General features: G+C 44.9%; 1 protein-coding gene across 1 annotated transcript in view; it reads left to right on the forward strand.

Annotated features, from left to right (window-relative positions):
- The first annotated feature begins 1667 nt into the window (after positions 1–1667).
- The window catches only part of DPYSL5 (dihydropyrimidinase like 5), an 84578-nt gene continuing 66752 nt past the window's right edge, over positions 1668–19493 (forward strand). The window contains exon 1 of the mRNA XM_036263509.1: positions 1668–1715. The gene's annotated coding sequence lies outside the window, so the exon portion shown is untranslated. The remainder of the gene's footprint in view (positions 1716–19493) is intronic.

A 19493-nucleotide genomic window follows, 5' to 3' on the forward strand; every position in this document is an offset into this window, starting at 1 on the left:
TTTAATGGAGGTAATCCTGAAATGCGTCCCCCAAATGCCAGCCCCTCGTCTGGTCCAGGTCCTGAGCCCCGTGCAAAGGACAGCACGGAAAGTGGCCCAAGGCCACCTCACTTCGGCAGGCTCTGGGGCCCAGCGCCGGTGTAGATTTTGCTGAGTGGGAAGGGGGCACTCTCCAGAGTAGCTAAACACCGATTTGTTTGAAAATACTCCACAGAGGGAGCCACCTCTCGGGGCTGCGCAGAAGCAGCCGGGAAAGTCACTCACTTTCACACTTTCTCAGGCTAGCAGAGGCGTTTCTGCAGCAACACACTGGGTTACCCCGGGAACCCCGGGTGGGGTTGGAAGTAAGGACTCAATGATGGATTTTAACACCGTATCAATAGCAGTGCTTTTGGAGTGATGTTAAGTCAAAAGAGGCAAATTATTAAACCGTATCTAAGCTATTAATACAATTACGTGCCCAGCCGATGTGGCTCAGTGGTTGAGCCTGGACCCTGGTCGCTGGTTTAATTGTCTGTCAAGGCACATGCCGGGGTTTCGATCCCCAGTCAGGGGCACGCAGGAGGCAGTCAATCGATCTCTCATCGATGTTTCCATCTCTCTCCGTCTCCCTTTCTCTCTCTCTCTCTCAAAAAATCAATTGAAAACATATTTTTAAAAATACAACTGGGTAAAATAACATACGGTCAAGGCTTGAGAGGGGATCAGGGAGGTGGCGGGCAGGCCTGATGATCCTCCTCTTTTTTTAGATTTGTTGTGTTTGCTAAATTATGTGTACATTTAAAGCGTGAAGAAAAGTTGAAGCAAATGTAAATTGTGTTATAAGACATTTCCAGAAGCTTCACCGTCCCTGTAGGGTGTCAGAAATACGACAGGCAGCTGGACCTGAAAGTTCTGGATGGAGAAACCCTAGCTCAGCGTCACCGAGAGTGAACTTGGTTCGAGCCACAACAGAGGGAAGATGTGAACGTAGGTGAGAACATTTTCCCATAATGACCGCCTACCCTCTCTATCCTGAATCCTGCTGAGCGCCCACTTCGAAGGCATCGGCCTGGCCTGGGTCTTGGCAGGAACCAGGAGGCTCTAGCCCGGCCTGCAGCTCAGGGCAGGCCCTGCGGCCGCCCGGGAGAGGCGGCTGGGCATTGTTTCAGTCCCTCGGGTGGGGTCCTGCAGCGGGAGGGGAGGAGATTTGCTCTCGGGACCCGCCGCGTGGCCCTCCCAGGGGACCAGTGCATCAGCAAGTCTGAGCGCTTGTGCTTTGTGAACCCTCGGGAGTCACCATGGAAACTCAAAGGAATGCGGAGCAGGTCACGAGGGGAGTCCCTGGATTCCCCGGCTGCGCCCTCTGCCCCTCTCGGACCCTGGCCCTGAAGCAGGGCCTGTCGGGAGTTGTAGTCCCAAGGCGGCGGCCGAGCGCGGAGCTGAAGATGCAGGGCGCCTCCTGTCCCCGCCTCCCGCTAACCTGCTAGAGCGAGGTGGGGGACACTGGGGCGGAGCCGTGGGATCCGTGATTGGCCGAGGCCACCTCTAGCCCCCACCCACGCCCCTCCCCCGCTCGAGGCTTGCGACTCCAGCGCCCGGCGCGCCAAGGCGGCTATCGAGCGAGCGCGCGTGCAGCCGCCGCCGCCCCGAGCACCCGCAGCTCCGGCGCCGCGGCGAGACCTAGGAGATACTGACGAGCCCACGGACCCTCGCGGCCGCAGCATCCCGGAAGAGTGGGTGACGGCGGGGCGGGCGGTGGGCTTATTCTCCCCGGCCTGGGACGTGCATCTCACGACCTGTTTCTCTGCGAGGCGCACAAAAGGGCGGGGATTGGTGTGCGCCTCGGGGCCCCGCTGCAGGGAACGCAGTGAGAGGATGATTTGGGGTTGTGGGCTAGGCTGGGACCCGAATCGGGTCCTCTTTGTACGCTTACAGAACGTCGTGCGGTGCCTTGCTCACAGTGGGCGTTTAATGTGTGCTGGTGGGATTGCAAAAAACTGGGTGAGGAGGCGGCGTGGTTGAAAGGGATTCACTCCTAGGACACTGAAGGCGCCCAACCTCGCCCGTGCAGGGGAAGGCTGGAAGGCTGGGCGGGGGCGTCTCTGGCTGCGGGCCCGTCCTGTCTGAGTCCCTAGCTCGGCGCTGTCCCCAGCCCCCACCCGTACACACACACCCTGAGTCCATCTCGCCTTCGAGTTGGGGTTTGCCGAGGCCGGACCCGACCGGCAGCCCGTCCCAAGGGTCTGGCTAACGGAGCGGACGCCGGAGGAAGACTCCCTGCCGCCTCCGAGGCACCTGCCTGCCTCTGCCGGGCCCGGAGAGGGCGCTGGGCTGAATCCCTTCGCTTGAGCCCAGCCCGGGAGCCCAGCCCGCAGCATCGAGCTTGGCGGGCGAGAGACAGCGACGCCCAAGCCTGGGTAGAGGCAGGAGTTCGAGCTGGAGAGAAGCTGGGATGGGGAGGGGCGGAGGCGAGGCCACTGTCTGAGCAAAGATGGGGAGAAGGGGAAGCTGGGTGGGGACTTGTTCCTGGGTCTGGGAGGAGGGAGAGGTGGACACCAGGGTTTGAGGAGGAAAGAGAAGGGGGCGGAGGGCGGGTCTGATGAGGGAGGGAGGGAGCTTGATGCAGGTGGCGCGAGGCGAGGCTGGGGCTGGTGAAGAATAAGGCGGCGAGGGGAGATGCTGGAGGGTGGAGACCGTCTGGGTTTGAGGAGGGTAGACTCGAGGGAGGAGGAGGCGTGTGCAGTACGGAGGAGGGAGGTCTCCGGGGAAGGGAGGGGCTGGCAGCTGGGAGGCGGGTGTAGGGCCTGAGGACCCTCAGCTCTAGACGCGGGGCCTGGAGTTCCAGGTGGTCGGCTGGGCGTGGCTCCTGGACCTAGCAACAGACGTGAGTCTGGGACCCGACTGGTCTGTCCCCGCAATGAGCTTTGTCTCCCAGCATGACACAAGCCCGTGGGGACTCCTATATGGTTTTGTGATAATCCGCAGCGCCGCAGGCACACCCTTTTCGTCGGGAGCTGAAAGGCTTGGTCCAGTGGCAGATGCTGCCAGGGAGGCGGAATGGGAGCCGTCTCCAGCCCGGGAGACCAGAACAATAGCCGGCACTGATCTCCGCCCGGCGATGAACTAGGGCCCCCAGAACTCGTGTGCAGTTTTCTGGTGCAGAATGTGCTCCCGGAGCAATCTCGGGGCAGGTGCTCATCTTGGGGTTTGTGTTGGGGCACCAAGCCCCGCCGTTAGTGCCTGGGTAGGAGTCGAGCGTTCTGCCCCCACCCCCACAGGCTGGGGGGCGGGCAGGCGCCGCGGCTCCTGGCTCTGGTGCCTTCTCGTTGCAGCGCCGCCGCCTGCCCCACACTGCTGCCGAGCTGTAGCCTGGCGGCTCGGCGGCGACCTGGAGGTCGCCTCGGTGTAGAGCGGACTCCCTGAGATCTGGCTTTGTCTGCAAAGGCAGGCACACCGAAGGGCTGCTGTGTGTTCTTAGAGGGACAGTCGGGGCTGGTGGGGATTGTGGTAAAATCGGGAGAAGCGGCCGTGGAGATTACCCGCCAAGGGTGCGGCTCCTGGTCTTAGAGCCTGTAGCCAGGGGACCAGCGCTTATCTTTGCCAGTGACCACACCCAAGACAGTACATCCATCCTTTGCAGATCTCGCCCGTATTGTCTACTGACCTAAGACAAGGACGGCCCTGTGATAGGAGGTGGCAGCTTGCCCTTGGGAAAGCAGATGAACAGCAAATGGAAACACAAAACAAGGATTCAACAGAGCTTTCCATGCACTCATAGTCTTGCTCCCTGTCTAAGCACCTTTCATGTCAGGCTGCAGCATCTTAGGTGTGAAATGACAACCCAAAACCAGAATCCTGTTTTACAGGTTTTCTTTGATCATTGTTTAGCTGATATTAAAGGTGACTGTTTAGCATAAGGTTTATAATTTTAAATTGTTGTTCATTAAAATAAAAAGAGCGAGGCAAAAGTATTTATATTCCATAGTGGAGGAAACTTGGCTAAATGACAGCATCATAGGACTAATTGATGTGATTTGCATTTGCCATTAAATTATCTGATGTGTCTTTTGGCCTCTTAACCTAGTCTTCTTGAAACTTCCAGATTTTTTTTCATAATCAGATTGATGCATAAGTTGAGGGGCTGTGATGCGACTGTTGGCTCTTGCCCACAATGTATGGTAGTTGGCAATGTGAGGTCTCTTGTTTGGGTTGTACCAAGTGACCACAGGACAGCAGCAGTAGGCTATATCTTGCCGGTTTAAAAGGATGATGCTTTGCCCTGGCTGGTGTGGCTCAGCTGGTTGTGTTGTTCATGCAAGGAGAGGAGAAGTCTCCCTTGGATTGCCCCAGTGAGGGGTATGCAGGAGGCAGCCAATGGATGTTTCTCTCTCTCGTCCATTTCTCTCTTTCAAATGAATAGAAACATATTTTTAAAAAAGTAAATGATAGTGCTTTGAGGAGGTAGCTCTCAGAATTTATAAAACTAGCAAAAGGACTAGCTGGAATGTTGCTCATCGTATGTTTTTAACTAAATTAATAGGTCTACCGATCTCCAGAGTAGGTGAAAAGCAGGTATCCTAATATTAGAAAACTGGAAATGTGACACTGAAGGTTTTTCTTGTGGAAAAGCACCAATAGGAAGTGTGTTTTTATGTCATTACCCAAGGGAAAAGTTTTAGGAGGGGGTGTTTTCTTGTTTTATTCTTTTTGAAAGAATTTTATGGATTTGTTTAAGGGTGTAATCCTGTCCTGGCTGGATAGCCTAGTTGGTTAGAGCGTTGTCCCAATATGCCAAGGTTTTGGGTTTGATCCCCAGTCAGGGCACATGCAAGAATCAACCAGAATGCATAAATAAGTGGTACAACAAGTTGATGTTTTTCTCTCTCTCTCTCTACAAAATAGGGAAAAATGTTTAAGTGTAATTCTAAGAAGGCACTGTGTGAAGATCCAACCCAACGTTTTCCTCATGGTGGGGAGTTCATAGATGAGGAATGCTAGTAGGACCAACCCATTTCTACAGGGAAGATGAAGAGAGAGCAGCATCTCCCGCCCACCTCCTGTGACAGTGCCTGGGCAACAGGGCCCAGAAGGGAGAGGCAGGTGGCCCTAGAAAGATCCTTATGTCCTCAGAATTCTGGGGTGCCGTTCCTAGTTCCCATCTGCAAGAGCCTGGAGACCTCTGCTAGGGACAGATGTTCGTGGGACATGAAGACCTGGCTGTTTTCAGCATAACCTGTCCAGGATGCAGATGTAACCAAGATAGTTTCAGTATTCTCAGTGCACTGCATGTTTTCACCTCTAGAAACAGTTATACAGCAAGGCAAGTTTACACAACTGGCCCAGATTAGGTTAGGGGACTTGGGGTAAGCTTCCTCTGTGGTACCTCCACCTCTCTCTGTCCTCCTGCTATGAACTTCGAGTTCCCCTCAATAGCTCCTCGGACCCAGGTTTTAGTGTGATCCTGCATTAGCTCCAGGGCACTGTAGGCCAAAGGCCATAACAATGGACAAATCTCTGGGGTAAATTAAGATTTAGATGCATATTGAGAGCCAGATAAGTCGGTATTATTAGAAAAGAGTGTCCAAGACCCAGTCTATCTTTTTGGTGTAAAAAAATAACCAAATTCTGATAGCATCTGATCCTGTACATACATTTTTGTTTTCTGAACTTCAAGAAAATATTTCAAAATAGTCTTCTAAGGCTAGGTCACAGGAGCCTGTAGGAGAACAATAATACAGAGCACCTTTGTCAATGTGAAAACCTGTAGGAAGAAATTGGTGTCATATGAACTCAGATGAGAATAACAAGTAAGAAGATGTTTGATTTTATTGCACTGTTAGTGAATAAATGAGAAGTCATCTCAAGATTGCTTTGCCTTAAATTTTTTATGTGAAGATCAAAGGTTCACATATGATGGTATGAATTTTTAATGACCTTTAATATTTATGTATAAAAGCAGATACATCATATGCTTTAACAAAATAAACTCATGGTGGACTATTATTTATGATTTGTTCTATTTCAATTTTTAAAACTCATTAATTTAAAATAAGTTGACTTAACCATAACATTCCCTGAGCCCCTCATGCCCTCCCATCAATCACGGCTCAGTTTAGTGCTTGTTCCTGTGCCTGCTCACACTGGACCTCCTCCTCTCAATCCAGGCTCAGAAGCCATGTGTACAGGAAGGAGAAAGGGTCTGACCCAGAAAGCCTGGGGTCACATCCCAACTCTGTTACTTTCTGTTTGTCTGTCTTTAGGCGAGTTAGTTTTCTCTCAGGGACTCAGTTTCTTCGTCCATGTGAGGGGATTATATGACTTAATATACGTATAGTACTGAGGGCAGTGTCTAGTACTTGGTAAGTGCTCAGTGAATGTTAGTTATCACCTTCAGCAGCATCTTCATAATCTTCCCCCAGAAAGTGTGCTCACAAATACAGCATTTGGATTTCCCATTTAATCTTTCATCCCAAGGAGCCAGGCAGGCTGCTGTGGTTATCAACAGTGAGAACAGAGAATGATGAGGACCCTTTTCCGAAGCTCCCACCTTTGCAAATAGTAGGAATAGCTCTGTGCTGAGTCTGAGCCTCTGTCAGCACAGCTGTTTACGCAGCTGAGAACTTGCAGAGTTAAGAATGTTCCAGAGTGCTCTGATCCCAGCTTTGCTGAATTATCCCCCGTGTATAGGGTTGGCCTGGTGTCTCTCCCTGCTCCTGAACCACCTAAATGAACAGGCACCTATGGCTGGTGAGTTGCTATTTATTTCAAAGCTGTTCTGTTCTTGGTGTGGAAAAAAGCAATCATGTTTGGTTGATGGCAAATGTTTGGGAATAAAAAAATCTCAGTTTTTCCAGCTGAGGAGTAAACTTGGCACCATGGAATTACTTATTTAACAAATACTTTCAAAGTACTTAGTGCTAGGGGTTGTTCTAGTTCCTATGAATTAATTACTAGTATTATCCCCATTTTGTAGATGAAGTAACAGATGTATAGAAATCACCCAGCTCTATAGAGAAGTGTTGGAGCCAAGCTTCAAGCCCAGGAATCTGCTTACAGTCTGTATAAGTTGGGGTTCTCCAGAGAAACAGAACCAATAAGGATTGGTTTATGTGATTGGAGGGGCAGGCAAGTCCAACGTGTGTAGGGCAGGCAGACTGGCTGGAAATACTCAGGCAGGAGGTGATGCTGAGGTCGTAAGACAGAATTTCTTCTTCCCGAGGGAAACCTCAGTTTTTCTCTTAAGGCCTTTCAACAGATTTTATGAAGCCTATCCACATAATCAAGAAAAATATCCTTTACTAAAAGCCCACTGATTATAGATGTTAACCACATCAACAAAATACATCCACAGCAATACTTATAGATGAGTGTTTAAATACCTGGGTACTGTAACCTAGCCAAGTTGACATAAAAAAACTAATCATCATGCCCTGGCCAGTTTGGCTCAGCGGTTAGAGCGTCGGCCTGCGGTCCGGAGAGACCCGGGTTCGGTTCCCGCTAAGGGCACGTACTTCGGTTGCAGTTTGTCCCCGGCCCTGGTTGGTCGTGCGGGTGGCAGCCACTCGATGTGTCCCTTCACGTCGATGTTTCTCACTCTCTCTCCCTTCCTCTCTCTCCCTCCCATTCTATCTGTACAAAAAATGGAAAAATATCCTCGGGTGAGGATAAAAAAAAATAAAAATAAAAATAAAAAACTAATCATCACAGAGTCCACACTTTTAAGCACTACCCCAAGCTAAGAACCTTACATGTTGGGTATAAGATTTACAATAAACTAAAGACAATTTAGCACTGAGCTAGCCCAATTTAAAATGGTGCTCCTCATTTAGTTTCACATAGAATTTAAACCTCTTTTTTCATTCATATAGCTTTCTAGCACAAAATATTGCTTCAAGTACCTGTTCAATAGATAATATTGAAAGAATGAGCAAACTGAATGATTTAGGTGATACCTACAAGATTTCCCAGGCATTGAGACTTCTGGCTCCCTATTTAAATTTAAAATCATTTTGCCCAAGTGATGTACAAGTTTTATGAATGACTAGATTTTCTTGAAAAATAGAAACTATCTGCATTTTGAATTGAGCATTGTGTCACACCCAACCCCCTGCCATCTGTACATTTTTATTGGCTCAGCAAAGATTTTTGGGTGTCACTGCCTCAACTCCTTGTGAATGTGTCTCCCACACTTTAGCAGTGCCCAGCACTCAGTCACACCATGGTTGTGTCACTTCGGTGTCATTTACAGACACTGGAATCCTTTGTTGATTCCAAATCCGCCATGGGCTTGCTCTGTTTTCTCAGGCCTTGAGTCTTTATTCTCCCTGCTTTTGTCTGGTCCTGTCCAGCCCTTTGTCCTTCTGCAGAGCATGATCCACTATTCATGGAGAAGTCGCCTCCTTTCTTATTTTTACCACTTTAACCAGTTCTGTTGTTGTGAATCAATGTGTTCATTCTGTAATAAAAATTCAAACATAATCTCCAGTTTTTTCATTTAATGTCCTTTTGCTCCTGTTTCCAACACATGGGAAACTCAACTTTAATGCAGTTACTTGGATTGTTTTAAGTTTGCCATATTACCAATATTTGGGCAATAGACATACATAAGATGGTGACTTTTGGGGGATGGGGTGGGGTTGGTGAGTGTGTTTTTTTTTGTTTTGTTTTTTTAAAGAATAAGATGTTTTTGTTTTTTTTTAATCCTCACCCGAGGACATTTTTCCATTTTTTATTCAGATAGAGCGGGAGGGAGAGAGAGGAAGTGAGAGAGAGAGAAACATCGATGTGAAAGGGACACATCGAATGGCTGCCACCCACACGACCCAACCAGGGCCGGGGACAAACTGCAACCGAAGTACATGCCCATAGCGGAACCGAACCCGGGTCTCTCTGGACCTCAGGCCGACGGTCTAACCACTGAGCCAAACCGGCCAGGGCTGAGAGTGTGTTTTAAAAATAGTTTAAAAAAAAACTTTTTAGTGAAGTATAACATATACAGAAAATTATGTAAAATCATAAATGTATAGTTTAATAAATTTTTGAAAACCAAACATATCTATGTGATCAGTACCAGATCAAGAAACAGAGCACCAATACCCAAAGGCCCTTAAATCCCCTCTCAGTCATAACTCTTCCCCAAGAGTTATCTAACCACTGTCCTGACTTCTTGCAGCACAGATCATCTTTGCTTATTTTTGAACATTTTACAAATGGAATCATAGAGTGGGGTACTCTTTCTTCAGTAGCTCTTTTTGCTCAATGTTACATGTGTTATATTTAATTTGCTCATTTTCATTGCTATGTAGCATTTCATGTACCACGCTCTGCTTATCCATTATATTGCTAATGGGTATTTGGGTAGTTTTTAGTTTGGGGTTATGGCTATTGTGAACATTATAATATGTGTCTTTGGTGAACATATGTGTGTTTCTGTTGGGTATTTACTTAGAAATGTAATGGCTGGGTCAAGGGTACGCACATGTTATGTTTTAATAGACCATTCTAAATAATAAGATTAATGGTGAATTTTTTTTTAAGTACTCTGAGGTATGCAATGCTGTAATTAAACTATTTTTAGAAACCCTAAAGGCTGGTAAAAATGTGTGGCTTGATCAGAGATTAGTTTCAAACTCTTATTCTTTAGTAAAATAGGACTTGAAGCTGTGTCTGACTCCACAGTAGCTGAAATGAACCTTTTTAAATGGTTGTGCTTTAGCCTTAGTCTTGCAGTAGCAATCACCTTATGTTTCTTAAGGAAAAGATGAGAATCAGATTATAATTGCAACATGTTCTGTTAGCTTTGAACAAGATTAACAAGTGATTTTTATTCTGTTACTTATTTTGTATTATATTGGATCAAATAGCAATTTTGAATTGTATGATTTCTCTGACCTAAGAAAGTCCTCAAAAGTATCAGGTGGGCCCTGGCCGGTTTGGCTCAGCGGTTTGAGCGTCGGCCTGCAGTCCAGAGAGACCCGGGTTCGGTTCCCGCTAAGGGCATGTACCTCGGTTGCAGTTTGTCCCCGGCCCTGGTTGGTCGTGTGGGTGGCAGCCACTTGATGTGTCCCTTTCACATCGATGTTTCTCTCTCTTTCTCTTCCTCTCTCTCTCTCCCACTCTATCTGAACAAAAAAATGGAAAAATGTCCTAGGGTGAGGATTAAAAAGAAAAAAAAAAGTACCAGGTGGGAATCACAAGGTTCCTATTTCTTAATTGGGAATTCAAATTACAGCATAGATCTCATTTTTTGTGGCTTTCCAAAAAGACTTAAAATGGACGTGATTTTTTTTTTTTTTTTATCCTCACCCGAGGACATTTTTCCATTTTTTGTTCAGGTAGAGTGGGAGGGAGAGAGAGGAACAGAGAGATCAACGTGAAAGGGACACATCGAGTGGCTGCCACCCACATGACCAACCGGGGCCGGGGACAAACTGCAACCGAGGTACGCGCCCTTAGTGGGAGCCAAACCCAGGTCTCGGGACCGTAAGCCAATGCTCTAACCGCTGAGCAAAACTGTCCAGGGCAAAATGGACGTGATTTTTTACAGTGGAATTATAATGGAAAAAAGCTCTCAGCTACTGAAAAACAATACAGATGAAGCACAAAGATATGCACAATCTACTTCAGACTGTGAGCATAAGGCAAACCCATCTCATCACTGTGGCTGGGCTTCATTGTTGGCCCAGGAGAGATGGCACTGATAAACATGGCCAGTGTAGACCAAGGGCAGGAATTAGGCATAATTACAGGATGACGGTAATGAATCCTGTGCCACCAAAGGACTATGACAAGGCAGTCATGAATTCCTAACTTGGCTGATTTTTCCTTATGAGACCTATTCACAGCCCAAGTTGTTCCTGAGAAAGTTTTGTTTCCCGTCACCTGTCCTGCCATGTTTGGTATTGGTCCTCAAAAGAACAGCTGAATACGATCCGATTTATCATTGCCTTAAAACCTAGATTTACTGCTTGAACTCTGAGTCCCTTAAGCACTTAAGTATTTTATATCTTTTATAATATAGGACTTACTTTTGTACTTAAAAATGTATAAATATAATATTCTAGCCTTTAATCCATTATAAAACCACCTATAGACCATTTTAATACAGCTAATGTGATTTTTGCTTTTCCCATCAAACCCTTGTCCATATGCTCACATAATTTTTGCAGATCCACTTCCAGAAATGGCTCCAGGCTTTTGGCACACTTCCCCCGTTTACACTGGTCCTGTTCAGCTGCTGGCCAGGAGCAGTAGGGACAGTCTTGACACTGCCGCACATACCTGTACCCCAGTGCCCTCCTGGGAACCTGTTTCTTGACATGTGGACTAGGCTGAAGTTCCTATTCTTTCCCTTCACTGCTTCTTAAAGCTGCCCTGTGGTCTGAGCCTGAAACACCTTGATGCAAGTTTGGAATGTCTTTGATGCTTATTAATTAATAGCTTTATTGAGATGCAGTTTATATACCGTGAAGTCACCCATGTACAGTGTATAATTCTATGGTTTTTAGTGTATTCATACAGTTGTGCAACCATCACTATGCTATAATTTTAGAACATTTTCATCACCCTTAAAAGAAACCCTTACCCATTAACAGTCACTCCCCATTCCCCTCCACCACTCTCCCACCCCCAGCTTCTGGCAGCAACTAATCTACTTTCCATCTCTGTAGATTTGCCTGTTTTGGACTTTTCATACAAATGGAATCACATGTGGCCTTTTGTGACTGTTGAAGCCTCATTTTTTAATCTTAAAAGTAATGCAATGTCTGCACTCTAATTCACAATATATGTTTTTTTTGTTTTGATATAGTAGTTATAAAGAATTTTGGAAATTTTATACAGTTAAAATGTTTAACATCACCAAAGTGCTGCAGCAAGAGGCACTCTGGTTGTCTCAAGGCTCACTTTATGCCACACTCTCTGGGTCCAGTCTGAAAGGGCAGGCCTAGATAATTCTGATAGCTTCTAGATGTCTATCCAGAGCAGGTAAAAGTCCAGAAGTAGGATTGAGTAGATGATTAAAGGGGAACGTGATTTACATTCTCCGAGCATCTGTCACTAGCCAGGCACCATGCTAATATGCTAATCTGAGTACTGAGGGAAGAAAAAGGTGAAGGGAGGCACTGGCATCGAAGATTGTGTAACTGTCAATGAAGTGGCAGAGTATAACTAAGGGGAGGGCAGGACTGGGGGCTGAGAGAATAATCCTGGCCATTAGGTACATCAGAAGTCTTTCCTGACAAGGTGTTCTGCTGAATTGGGGGAAGAGGGCATTCAGGCAGAGGGATGGGTGTCAAACTGCAGATTGGGCCAAGGATGAGTTTGACTGATGTCAGACTAGAAAGGCTTGGGCAGCAGGGGGAGAGGGACAGACTGAAGGTGGGTGGGGGCAACTGAGTACATGCACACCCCTATGCTTCCATCTCTTCCTGGCTCTTCCCTTTGGCAGGGGAGGGGTTCTGCATGCTCAGGAGAGTAATAAGGATGGAGTCTGAGAGGGTGGAAAATGAGACCTCATCTTTATCTGTAGCAATTTACACACTCACTAGTTCCCCTCCAGATCACCCTCAGCAATTTTTCTTTCCTGGTAAAAATCAGTGACAATACATTGGTAAGTTTCAAAATATATTGAGTTTAGTTTGTATGTGTTTAGGAAAATCTTATGCATAAATGCAATGTTTTTTCTTTTTTTAAGCTTTTATTAAAATAACGACTCTCATTCCTCCTTTCTTTGAGAACCTTTGCTCGCATCCTTTCTGCTCCAAATAACCAAGAAATAGCACAGAAAATGCAGCCTTTCCTCCTAATTTAGAATCCACTGGCCTCAATTAATATGTGTAGATAGGTTTTGGTGTTGTTTTTAAGTTTATGGTGAGCTTGGAGTAATCGGAGCATTTTTTATGGTATAAAAAATGTAATCAGTATGGCCCGTGAGAAAGACCCTGTAAGTGAAGAGACAGTCAAGGACTTGGAAAACATAGCTCAGGGCTTCCCTTTTTGTTTTTCAACTCCTAAGGAGTAGTCAACAAGTGGAACATTCACAGGGCCATGTGCCCACCCAGTATGAACACAGTTGTTAACACAAAGATCTCCAAATTCACGAACCACCCTCAGCCCGCTCTGGCAGTCATGGGCCGTAATGCCAGCAGAGGTAGAGACTTGAGATTCTTGAAGGCAGGGATTCTGCAAGACTCATTTTGAAGCCCAGCATCCAGGACAGTGAGGGGCACCTGGTGGGTGAAGGACACATGGGTTGGCTGGACAAAAGGTAAATGCCCTGTGACCAGAATAGCCCGTAAAGTGGCAGTGCAGTGCAGAGGAGCTAAACCTGGGTGCAGATCTTGCTTTTGACACTTACTAATAATCTGTGTGATCCTAGTAAATTACCAAATCACTCTGAACCCCGTTGTCTTCATTCATTGCAGCGTTGCTGTAAGGATTAGAAATAGGCACATGTGTGGCATATAACAGGGGTTCAGTACATTTGACTAGCCTTGGGTGAATTGGTTGTTTTTGCCTCGGTGAAAATTCTGTTGCTTTCCCTACCCCTGGTTTTATACTCAGTGTGAAAAATAACAATGTTAAATGAATAGAAAAGAAAGTAAAAGTCACCTGAAATCCCACTACCCTAAGATAGCCACCATTTGTATTTTGGTGACCTTTGATGCGTCTAATTATGTAGACACACAATACATTATTTGTTATGTGTTTTAATTGTTGATATTTTTTTTTTCTTTAAAAAAAAAATTGGACGTTTTCGCCTTGGCCCGTGTTGCTCATTTGGTTGGGCATCATCCCATGCACCAAAAGGTTGCCAGTGTGATTCCCGGTCAGGGCACAGGCCCAGGTTTCGGGCTCTAACCTGGTAGGGGGCGTGCAAGAGGCAGCCTATTGATGTTTCCCTCTTGCATCAGTGTTTCTCTCCCTCTCCCATCCTCTCTTTCTAGAAATTAATTTTTTTTAAAAACTTCAAAAAAAAGTGAATACCATGGAAAATGGTTAAAATTATTATTTTTTTAAATTGTGTGTTTTCCCCTTTCTCTCATTTTCCTTTTGTTACTCCTCTTCTCCAACTATATGCCACCTCCTCACCCCCAGGTAATCAGTGTAAACAGGGGTGTTTTCACCCACATTTTATTTCATATGCATTATTGTGTATAAATACACATACATAGATACTTTCTGTTGTTGTTCATTTTACCAGAATGGGATCCTATTATGTCTATGTTTATGTCTATGTGTACATATTATGGATATATGTATTGAATTTCCATTTTGGTAAAATCTATCATCTCTACAATTGGGTTGTTTTTTGTTTTTGTTTTTATATCTTAGAAGAAGCTTTAAGCCCATTGGTATAAATCTAACTTTTTAAAAATTGCATAATATTCTATGGCATGCATAATGTATCTTGATGTAATAAAAAATAAATATTTGGTCTTCATCCCCAGTTTCTTGTGTAGAGCTCCTAAAAGTCTTGTAATTTCCTGAGTAACTGGGGTGAGAGGTGTGTCTTTTCTTATTTCTAATAAGCCCCTTTCAACCATATCTGAGTTTGTGTTAATAAGGTGACTCTCAAAGGAAGGGAGCTGGTTGCCAAGGGAACCAACTTGATGGTTAGAGGATTGGAACTTTAAGCTCCACTCCCCACCCCCAACCCCACCTCTGGGGAGGGGAAAGGCACTAGAGATTGAATTAATCACCAAAGGCCAATGATTCAGTCAATCATGCCCATGTAATGGAACCTCCATAAAAACCCTGAGGACTTTGGAGAGCTTCCAGGTTGGTGAACACATCAAGGTGCCGGGAGGGTCGTGTACTGGAGAAAGTATAGCTCCACTTTCCTTCCCCATACCTCGGCCCATGCATCTCTTCCATTTGGCTGTCCCTGAGTTTTATCCCGTAATAGCAAGTAAAGTGTTTCTCTGAGCTTTGTGAGCTGTTCTAGCAAATTATCAAACTCGAGGAAGGGGTTGTGGGAGCCTCTGATTTATAGATGGTTGGTAGGAATACAGATGACAACCTGGGACGTATGACTGGCACCTGCAACGAGACCAGTTTTGTGGGACTGAGTTTTTAGCCTTGGGAGGATCTGCACTAACTCAAGGTGATTGTGTCAGATGTGCTGTGAGTGGATAAACAGTTTTTCATAGGATTTTCAGCCATTCCCCTTTGATGGGTATTCAGTTTGTTTTCCGTTTTCTGGGGGTTTTGCCCTACCAACAGTGCTGCAGTGGACCTCTCTGTCCACGTCCTCTTACATTCTTGTGCTTTTATTTCTATGGATGGAGTCGTAGGAGTGGAGTTGCTGACTCAGAGATCTTTTAAAATTTTTAGTTGAGGTCTTCTCAGACTGTTTTCCAAAAGCATGTAATTCATCATTTCCATCAGCATCACCTCACAACCACTCCCAACCTGCACCCCGCCTCCCCAAGTCCTGCAAATGTCAGGTATTGCCCTGGGATTTTTGCGACTCTGATGGATGTGAAGTAGTACCTCCTCGTGACATCACTTGCATCTCCTCGATTGCTGGAGAGGTTGAACATCTTTTCATATGTTGGTCATTAGGTTTGCTCTTCTGTGTATCACTTACTGATATTCTGTGCCAATCTTTCTCATGATGATACTTTTCTTATCAATTTGTAAGAGCTTATCGTTGTCATATGCATGTGTTTTCTCAGGCTATTGTTTATTGACTTATTTCTATGATATCACTTACTTTACCAAATTTTAATTTTTTTTGTAAAGTTAGAAGAGTGACTTTTCCATTATGGCTTCTAGGTTTCTAGACTGAATTAAAAGATCTCCCCTATGCCTAGGTTGTACATGTAGTTTCCTGGGCTTTCTTCTAACATTTTTATTTTTTATGCTTTAGATTGAAGTAAATTTCAGATAGATTACAGATTTTGGTATTTGCTATAAGCTAGGGTACCAACTTAATTTTCTTCCAGTGATACATGCCCCATCCATTTTTCCCCCGCTGAATTGAAATATCACTTTTGTTGGATTTAATTAATATCTACAAGCACCTTATTCTGTTCCACTCTTCCATTTGTCTAGTCATATGCTAACACCATACAATTTTTTTGTTTGTTTCGTTTTTTAGATAGAGTGGAAGGGAGGGAGAGGGAGAGAGACAGAGAGAAAAAAAAACATTAGTTGGTTGCCTCTTGCACCACCTCGACTGGGGCCGGGGATCAAACCCACAACACTTCCGGTCCACAGACCAAAGCCCTAACCACTGAACAAAACCGGCCAGGGTGACACAATACAGTTTTTGTTATTGTTATTGTTGTTAATCCTTACCTGAGGATATTTTTCCATTGATTTTAATTAAAAAAAAATTTTTTTTTAATCCTCAGCCGAGGACATTCCCTCATTTTTTGTTCAGATAGAGTGGGAAGGAGTGAGAGGGAGAGAGAGAGAAACATCGATGTGAAAGGGACACATCGAGTGGCTGCCACCCGCATGACCCAACCAGGGCCGGGGACAAATTGCAACCAAGGTACATGCTTTCAGCGGAAACCGAACCCGGGTCTCTCTGGATCACAGGCCAACGCTCTAACCGCTGAGCCAAACCAGCCAGGGCTTCATGGATTTTTTTTTTTTTATCCTCACCCGAGGACATCTTTCCATTTTTTTGTTCAGATAGAGTGGGAGGGAGAGAGAGAAAGAGAGAAACATCGACATGAAAGGGACACATCGAGTGGCTGCCACCGCACGACCTACCAGGGCCGGGGACAAACTGCAACCAAGGTACATGCCCTTAGCGGGAACTGAATCCAGGTCTCTCTGGACCGCAGGCCGACCCTCTAACCACTGAGCCAAACCGGCCAGGCAGGGCTCCATTGATTTTTAGATAGTTGGGAAGGGAGGGAGGGAGGAAGATAGAAACATCCATGTGAGAGAGAGACATGCATTGGTTGCCTCCTGCATGACCAGGGCCAGCTGGGATCGAATCTGCAAACCTAGGTGCATGCCCTTGACCGAGAACTGAACCTGTGACCCTTTGGTCCTTGGGCCAACACTCTTATCACTGAGCCAAACTGGCCAGGGCAACAACATATAGGTTTCTGTTTGTTTTTTTGTTTTTTTTAAATTTTTTTTTTATTGGTTTTAGAGAGAGAGGAAGGGAGAGAGAGACAGAAACATCGATGAGAGAGAACATCTACTGGCTGCCTCCTGCATGCCCCCCACTGGGGATCTGGCTCACAACCTGGGCATGTGCCCTGACCGGGAATTGAACCAGCGACCTCTTGGTGCATGGGTGGATGCTCAACCTCTTAGCCACACCGGCCGGGCGACACCGTACAGTTTTAATTACAGTAACCTCATGTAGCATCTTTCCATATTCCTGAGGATGTCCTTTACCTTCTCCACAGCATTTCTTTTCTTAATTTTCTTGATTCTTCTCAGTTTCATTGTTAACCATTTTAAAATAAATCCATTAGAAATTCTAATAGGAATTCCATTACATTTATATATTATTTCAGGAGAATTGACATTTTCTAATGTTAGCTTTTTCCACCTAAAGATATACTTGTTTCATTTTGTTTAGATACTTTTTTACGTCCTTTGAGAAGTTCTATAGGATTCTGTGCCTTTCTTAGTTTGTGTATGTGTGTGTGTGAAGCTGTATGGAGGTATAATTTACATACAATAAAATTTTCTCATTTTAAGTGTAGAATTCACTGATTATTAGTATGTATAAAGAGTTGTATAATCATCATGCAATTGAATTTTATAAAATTTTTATCACTCCTCCCCCAAAAAACTCAAGCCCATTTGCAGTCACTCCTATTCCCACCCCCAAGCCTTGGCAGCCACTGAACAAAATAGAGAAAATACTTTATATTTAGATTTGCCTTCTCTGGACCATTCTTCATGTTTTGTTCTAGTGTTATCACTGTTGTGAATACAACATTGTTTTTTTTTTTTATTTCTAAATGGTTGGCTGCTAATATAGAAAAAAAACAAAACACTGATTTTAATTATATTTATCTTATCATCTATTATCTTACCAATTTCTTTAAGTTTTCCAGGTATACAGTCATAACACCATTTCTCTCTTTTTTCCATATTTATCTTGAGGATTTAATTTCCTCAACTAACTGCATTTTTTGGGAAATTGCAAACATTGTTTAATAATTTCGGTAGGAGAAGACATCCTTGCTTCATTCCTGATTATAATGACTGTGACTTGTCATCGAAATGTAATTTATTGACTGTAGAGGCAGGGACGTCAAAAGAAGGTTGAGAGGCAGTTATCTTGCCACTGACGGTTGTCATTTAACCCTGGTATAAAATAGCTATACCTTTCCTTGATCATTGGCTAGAGCTACACTGTATAATACCTTAGTCACTTAAAAAATACCATTAAAAATTTAGTTCCCCAGTCATACTAGCCATGTTTCAAGTGCGCAATAGCCACGCGTGGCCAGTGGCCACCTCATCAGACAGCGCAGGTCCTAGAGTATGTGTCGGCAAACCATGGCCAACGGACTTTCTGTCCGGCCTGCACAAACCATGGTGCACTAAGAATGGTTTTTACAATTTTAAGGGATTACTGAAAAAAGAATATGTGACAGAGCCCAAATGTGGTCCACAAAGACTAAAATGCAAATATTTGTCATAAATAAATAACTAGAAAAATAAATACAATGAAAGCCTAGCAATGTTATTAAATTCCAGCAACAAACTAGACCCTGCTCTTCCCTTTGTTCAAAAGGGAAAGGAGCAACTGCTGGTATTAGAAGGCACACACCTGCCAACTGAGGTGTTTTCCTTGATGTAATCAGAAGTATAGGAAGTGAGCTGAAAAAAGAACTACCTTCTCACTCAAGAGTCAATATCATTTATGTCTGAGTACGTGTACTTCCTGAAGTCACCTGTACACACGTTCTTCAATTTTGGAACAGCTGAGCGGAGAGGCGATCAGGGAGCGTGAATTTGGCTTAGGTGATGTCTGGGGTTGAAGTGGCTGAACTAGAAGAGTAATATTTAGACACCTTTCTTCCCATTACTAGTTAAAGGATGCACAAGACATATTTGCATTGTCTTTATAGTGGAGGCCAGAGCACCAGATATAAATTTATATTTGGACTATATCACTTTAACACTCCACAGAAATGTCACCCCTAAGTTAAAATTCAATGGTATTTCCTCAGCTTTTTATTGAGGTTTACCCTATATTAAAAATGACCATTGGGCCCTGGCCGGTTTCGTTCAGCGGTTAGAGCGTCGGCCTGCGGTCCAGAGAGACCCGGGTTCGGTTCCCGCTAAGGGCATGTACTTGGGTTGCAGTTTGTCCCCGGCCCTGGTTGGTCGTGCAGGAGGCAGCCACTCGATGTGTCCCTTTCACGTTGATGTTTCTCTCTCTCTCTCTTCCTCTTTCTCCCTCCCACTCTATCTCAACAAAAAATGTCCTCGGGTAAGGATAAAAAGAAAAAAAATGACCATTGGAAAAAATATTTCTGTACCTTCTGCAAAACTGCAGTCAGATATATCTGTCA

This window comes from Molossus molossus, unplaced genomic scaffold (genome assembly GCF_014108415.1).
Source record: "Molossus molossus isolate mMolMol1 unplaced genomic scaffold, mMolMol1.p scaffold_m16_p_15, whole genome shotgun sequence".
NCBI lineage: Eukaryota > Metazoa > Chordata > Mammalia > Chiroptera > Molossidae > Molossus > Molossus molossus.